Source organism: Triticum aestivum, chromosome 3B, assembly GCF_018294505.1.
Source record: "Triticum aestivum cultivar Chinese Spring chromosome 3B, IWGSC CS RefSeq v2.1, whole genome shotgun sequence".
NCBI classification, from domain to species: domain Eukaryota; kingdom Viridiplantae; phylum Streptophyta; class Magnoliopsida; order Poales; family Poaceae; genus Triticum; species Triticum aestivum.
The window spans coordinates 463,219,893-463,226,540 of NC_057801.1; the positions used below are offsets into that span (position 1 = coordinate 463,219,893).

Below are 6,648 nucleotides of genomic sequence, written 5' to 3' on the forward strand. Positions count from 1 at the left end.
CGGTAATAGATAGTTTTGTGATAAGATAATTTGTAACGGGTAACAAGCAACAAAAGTAAACAAGGTGCAGCAAGGTGGCCCAATCCTTTTTATAGCAAAGGACAAGCCTGTACAAACTCTTATATAAAGGAAAACGCTCCCGAGGACACGTGGGAGTTATTGTCAAGCTAGTTTTCATCACGCTCATATGGTTCGCGTTCGTTACTTTGATAATTTGATATATGGGTGGACCGTTGCTTGGGTGTTGCCCTTCCTTGGACAAGCATCCCACTTATGATTAACTACTCTCGCAAGTATCCGCAACTACGAAAGAAGAATTGAGGTAAACCTAACCATAGCATGAAACATATGGATCCAAATCAGCCCCTTACGAAGCAATGCATAAACTAGGGTTTAAGCTTCTGTCACTCTAGTAACCCATCATCTACTTATTACTTCCCAATGCCTTCCCCTAGGCCCAAATAATGGTGAAGTGTCATGTAGTTGACGTTCACATAACACCACTAGAGAAAAGACAACATACATATTATCAAAATATCAAACGAATACCAAATTCACATGACTACTTATAGCAAGACTTATCCCATGTCCTCAGGAACAAACGTAACTACTCACAAATCATGTTCATGTTCATAATCAAAGAGGTATTAATATGCATTAAGGATCTGAACATATAATATTCCACCGAATAAACCAACTAGAATCAACTATTAGGAGTAATCAACACTACTAGCAACCCACAGGTACCAATCTGAGGTTTTGAGACAAAGACCGGATACAAGAGATGAACTAGGGTTTGAGAGGAGATGGTGCTGGTGAAGATGTTGATGGAGATTGACCCCCTTCCGATGAGAGGATAGATGGTGATGACGATGGTAATGATTTCCCCCTCCCGGAGGGATGTTTTCCCGGCAGAACAGCTCCGTCGGAGCCCTAGATTGGTTCCGCCATGGTTCCGCCTCGAGACAGCGGTGCTTTGTCCTGAAAGCTTCCTTCTGATTTTTTTCTAGGGCGAAAGACTTCATATAGCAAAAGATGGGCACCGGAGGCCTACCAGGGGGCCCACGAGACAGGGGACGCGCCCAGGGGGTAGGGCGCGCCCCCCACCCTCGTGGCCAGGGTGTGGGCCCCCTCTGGTTGATTCTTTCACCAGTATTTTTTATTTAATTCAAAAACGTGCCTCCGTGAAGTTTCAGGAATTTTGGAGTTGTGCAGAATAGGTCTATAATATTTGCTCCTTTTCCAGCCCAGAATTCCAGCTGTCGGCATTCTCCCTCTTCATGTAAACCTTGTAAAATAAGAGAGAAAAGGCATAGGTATTGTGACATAATGTGTAATAACAACCCATAATGCAATAAATATCAATATCAAAGCATGATGGAAAATGGACATATCAACTCCCCCAAGCTTAGACCTCGCTTGTCCTCAAGCAGAAGCTGAAATCGAAAAATATGTCCACATATTTTAGAGATGGAGGTGTCGATAAAATAAAATACGGACATGAGGGCATCATGATCATCCTTGAAACAGCAACATACATACATACACACACACACACACACACACATATATATATATATATATATATATATATATATCTGGGCTATTCTGTTACGCGTAACAGAATATTATTCTGTTACCCTTTTTGAACTGACGGGTTCAGGTGGTCGTACTGATGATTTTCGAGTAGTTGAACTGATACTCTCAATTCTGTTTAACAAATCGTTTTCTTTAGTTCAAAACTTTTTTACAATTTTTTGTCGGAACGAGGCATGTAATATATCGTTGGAAAGCTCTTGACAACTATATTGAAAGTATATTGAAAGTTTTTGCAAAATCATCAAGGTTTAAGAGCAGTTTTGAAAAAACTATATTTTTCAAAACCGAAAATGCGAATCGTATTTTGGACTCAATTTTCAAACGGTTTATCGGAATTGAGAAAATAAGATGGCGTTGGAAAGCTGGTGAAAATCCGCATCTTCCATATATCTAATCTTTTTTCTAATTCTATATGATTTAAAAGTAATTTGAAAAACGGTGAAATTCTGGGAGAAACGTATTTTCACGTTTTTTTGCAAACGGTTTGTTGGATTGATGCAAATGATATGGCGTTGGAAAGCTATAGAAAATTCGCAACTTTTTCGTATAAAAATGTTTTTCTAATTCCTTACGGTTTAAAAACGAATTCAAATACGGTCAAATTTGATTTCGAACGCGATTTTTCTAAAAAGTTTATCGAAATGGGGCAAATAATATACCCTTGGATAGCTATCGAAAATGCGAAACTTAGTCGTGTTGAACGTTTTCTCTACTTCGCAACCGTTTAAAAGTAATTTTGAATAAGGTGAAACCCATCATGTTGTTTTTCCTGTCTAAAAAACAGAGTACTCGTACTGATCTATGTCTATATTTGTACTGAGGTATTTTTCAGAGAGTAGTTTTAAATATGGTTATACCGGTTGTGCTATTTTTCTGTTTTGGAAACATAATACTCGAACTTATCTATGTATTGAGTTTGTGTTGAACGTGTGTTTTCATAGACTCGACTTTACTATGTTTTTTCGTTAGAGTTTTGCTCGTAACTCTTCAACGGCTTACTATACTATCGTCCCCGAACTTGCATGGTTTGTATCGTTGAACTGATTGCTATTTTTTTCAAAAATAAATTGTTTTGCATGTTTTCTTTTAACTCTTTACTATGTTTTTTCGTTAGAGTTTTGCTCGTAACTTTTCAACGGCTTACTATACTATCGTCCCCGAACTTGCATGGTTTGTATCGTTGAACTGATTGCTATTGTTTTCAAAAAGAAATTGTTTTGCATGTTTTCTTTTAACTCAACATTTTTTTGCAATGATGTTCTGGACTTCTCTCATTTTACGACTTGTACCTTTACCATTTGAATTTCCGTGGGGTTTCTTTTTTTGTTTGGACTTTTATAATTTGAATTTCTATGTGTGTTTCTTTTTTAATTCAAACTGACCATTTCTTTTTGTTCCAAACTGATCACCGTTTTTAACTCGTACTGATCAATATTTGTAATTCAAACCTTTTTATCCTTTCATATGACAGAAATTATTCATCTCCCTTGACCTCTTAAAATTCAAGACTTAGGCACAAACACCCTCATCTTAGCAGGACATGCTAATTCATTCGCATGCAGAGCAACAATAACAATACTCCAAACATACCAAGGGACGTCATACCAGGAAAACAATGCACCAACGGGTTCTCTCCAGTGGCAAAATCGACAATTTTTGAACTTGCACGACATCTAAACAAGAACTACATGATACACAATTTTCCATCATGCACCTGCTATCCTGAGCATAAATAAAATGAGAGAAGGGTATCCTGAACATCTAAACAAGAACTTGCAATTTTTTCCATCATGCGCCCAGAGGTTCTTCCTTCTACCCCGGCACTGAAACAAGAGCACCATCAGTTTAGTTTTAAACAAATTGAAAGTTAGAACATGAGGCATGTAGGTTTTCAAATGATGAAAGTCACAAAAGTGAGCTATTTTTGTTTTACTTCAAATAATTCAACATGAAAAAGAAAAATACAGATAAATATTTTTTTGCGACATTCTGAAGCATATGTCAGTTCGACCTTTTTAACTACTTTTTTGCACAACGAGATGATGTTATTGAACTGGCTAGGTACATTCAGTTTTACCTAGTATGGTTGGACTAGTAATGAAAGCTCTGCTTCCAACGTTTTATAGAGATTAGTAGCCATCCAACTATGAAATGCATGCAAACCCAATCTGCATACACTAGCGAACATTGAAACAAAGAACCCATGTTTGTCAACTTTGAACTTTTGTATGCGTTTTCCCTCAACTTATTGTATCCGCGAGTCTGAACTGATGCAAGTATATAAGAATACCAAACATTTATTACCTGAACCTGAAAAGGATCTGAGACAGGTTGCCCTGGAACTGCAACTTGTATCTTTTACTGCTCATCTTTAACATTAAGAAAGTACTAATCGGTACTAGTATTTTGTGTAAGTCATACTGATTAGTACTGCTGCTTGCCATCCTGATGAGCACTAGTACTGATCGCTAACACAGAATTACAAGAAAAATAGCCTTCATGGATAGTAGTATGTGAACTGAAGAGTAGGAGAGGAGGAGCACGAAGGTGTTTCTCACCAATCTTGCTCCTTATCGCGTGGTGGATGGCAAGAATCCATGGCTCAACAGGAGGTTGAGGCGTCGTGGCAGGAACTCCAGGGCTGGCGGGGCTCGTCGGGGTTGGCAAATCTTCAGGAAGGTGGTGGCCCTTCGCTGGGAGGTGGAGGCGCCGTGCCATGGCGGCAGAGGTTGGGTCTAGTCCTGCAGGAAGGGGCAGCGTCCAGATATTAGGAAAATGTACCAAAATTCCCCAATCAGTACTGTAGATATTAGCAAATTTCAACTGATAGTGTTAGAGGGAGGCAGACCTGAGAGGAGGAGGAAGCACCTACCCAGGGGATCGTCAATGACCGGAAGGTGGAGCAGCATTACAAACTGGAAATTATGTTATTTTGTAGTTGTTGTATGCATTTTAAAACTTTACATTTGTTGATTTTTAAATCCACTCATGGAAATTCTGTTTTAAAAAAATCCACTCATGGAAATTGTAGTGGATTCAAACTAAATTTTGACAAGTAAATAACAAGGAGAATACAGCAGAAAAGGCACACTTTTTCAAGAAAATGATCAATGGTAGTCTATTGAGTACTATTTGTAGAAGGATAGGTAGGGTCCAAGAATCGACTCCATTTTTCAATCAAGTCATAGTTGATCAGTACTAGTAGTACTGAACAATAAGTATAGAATTGTAGCAGTGGTAAGGAATCATTACCATGAAGAGGGCGACGAGGTTCACATTTATTTTGGCCCCTCTTCGTTGTTGAGATCGATGATGATGAGCAGCAAGTGGGGGAGGGCCGCCATGATCTGCTAGGTAGGAAGCAGAGGAGGCCATGAGGGCACCTCAGATCGTCGGAGGGAGGCCACCATGAGGACACCCATGTTGGCCCACTAGCCAAGAAAGAGGAGCATCGGCGAATCTACACCATGGACACAAAATTATGAACTTCATGAAAAAGAAATTTGAATGTCAAAGAAGTTAGTGTGTGAATTGTTCTGATATAAAAATGCAACATAAAAAACCCATTTCTGCTTCTCTGAATCAAAATTCTGGCATCACATCAACACAACCAAACTGGTTTTCTAACACAACATTTAACTGCTTCACATGATCTGTATCTCTCAAAAAAGGAAACTTGTTTTACAGCATTTTACCAAATACTCCTACAAAAAATTTATGAGGCCAGTGCTTCCATAGAAGTAACAAGATGCAAGCTTAGTTCTTAGGTTACAAATTTGTAAATATTAGTATTGCTACCAGCATTTATAAATACTAGTGAACTTGAACTTGTGGTCTATCGAGATCTGAACTGATTGTGTTACAAGCACAAACACAAAATCTAATGAAGCTGATATAAGTACATGTTAAAAAGAGAATCAAGTTCATGTATATTAATTGGGAGAAGCTCAAAAAGAAACTTCTAAAACTTTTAACACACGATCATCAGTTCAATATAAACAGACTGATGTTAACATCGCCAATATGCTGTCCGTCCAACCTCCCTCGGGCTGCAGTTCCAATAGAAAACAAATTAGTAAGATAAAGAGCATCAGAGAGGAAAGAGATAGAATGGGTGCATGGACTATCGCTGGTTTTCTTGTTGACCCGCAGCTGAAGAAACTCCTATAGGCTACAAGTCGTAATGAAGAGAAAATGGAGATGAGGTTGTGTGGCAGCGGCGCTGAATGTAAAGGAGCTTGGGGATCTATCGTGTGACGCCCGACTGGTCACCGGAGCGAGCGAGTAGGGTCACCAGAGAGGAGTGGGGAGGGGGATCCAAGGAACAGGTGCGCCATGCATGAAGATGGGCAGCTACCCGGTCATCTTCCTTGTCGTCGCTGAGATCTCAGGGGGAAGGCGGACCATTCCCGGGGAGGAAGGAGGCCGAGGCGCAGGGAGGTGGTGGCGCGGTGCCTAGGCGGGACTGGGAGGGGGCAGCGCTATGGAGGAAGGTAGGCGGCGTGGTGGAGGTGGCCTGGTAGTGCGGTGGCCTTGGCCTGGTGGCACGGCGGAGGTGGCCTGGCGGTGCGGCGGCCGGGGCCTGGGGTCGTAGCTGAGGTAGCAATGCGGCGCGATGGTGGGGGCCTGGGGGCGTGGTGACCTGGACCTGGGGCGCGGCGGCGGGGGCCTGGGGGCACGGCAGCTGGGACATGGGGGCGCGGCGGCAGGGGCCTGGGGGCGCAGCGGCGGGGGGTGTAGCATGGGATTGGGGATCGGGGAGGTCGGGGACGACTGCGGTCGGGCCAGGGTGTTTTTTCATTTGGGCTGCTTCTAGTGTTCGTGATAATGGTTCGGGCCTATATAGGGCGCCAGGGTAATAGAATAATATTCTGTTACCGGTAACAGAATAGTCCATCCCTATATATATATATATATATATATTGTCAGATGACTTCTTATGCTAAAGTAACAATCTATTCATAGTGTTAAGTATGAATCAGAGACTTCATTGAAAACTAACAAACTGTAATCTCGATCATTGAAGGAATTGCAATTCATCGTAACATC

The 6,648-nt window shown here is 41.2% G+C and overlaps 1 long non-coding RNA gene across 1 annotated transcript; it reads right to left on the bottom strand.

Annotated features, from left to right (window-relative positions):
• Positions 1-3,201: 3,201 nt before the first annotated feature.
• LOC123065532 (uncharacterized) lies at positions 3,202-6,306 on the bottom strand. Its single transcript, XR_006431056.1, has 5 exons — positions 4,852-6,306; positions 4,158-4,340; positions 3,904-3,968; positions 3,677-3,776; positions 3,202-3,422 (listed from the first exon to the last, which is right to left on the bottom strand). It is a non-coding gene; the product is annotated as an uncharacterized lncRNA (long non-coding RNA).
• Between the last annotated feature and the right edge of the window lie 342 nt (positions 6,307-6,648).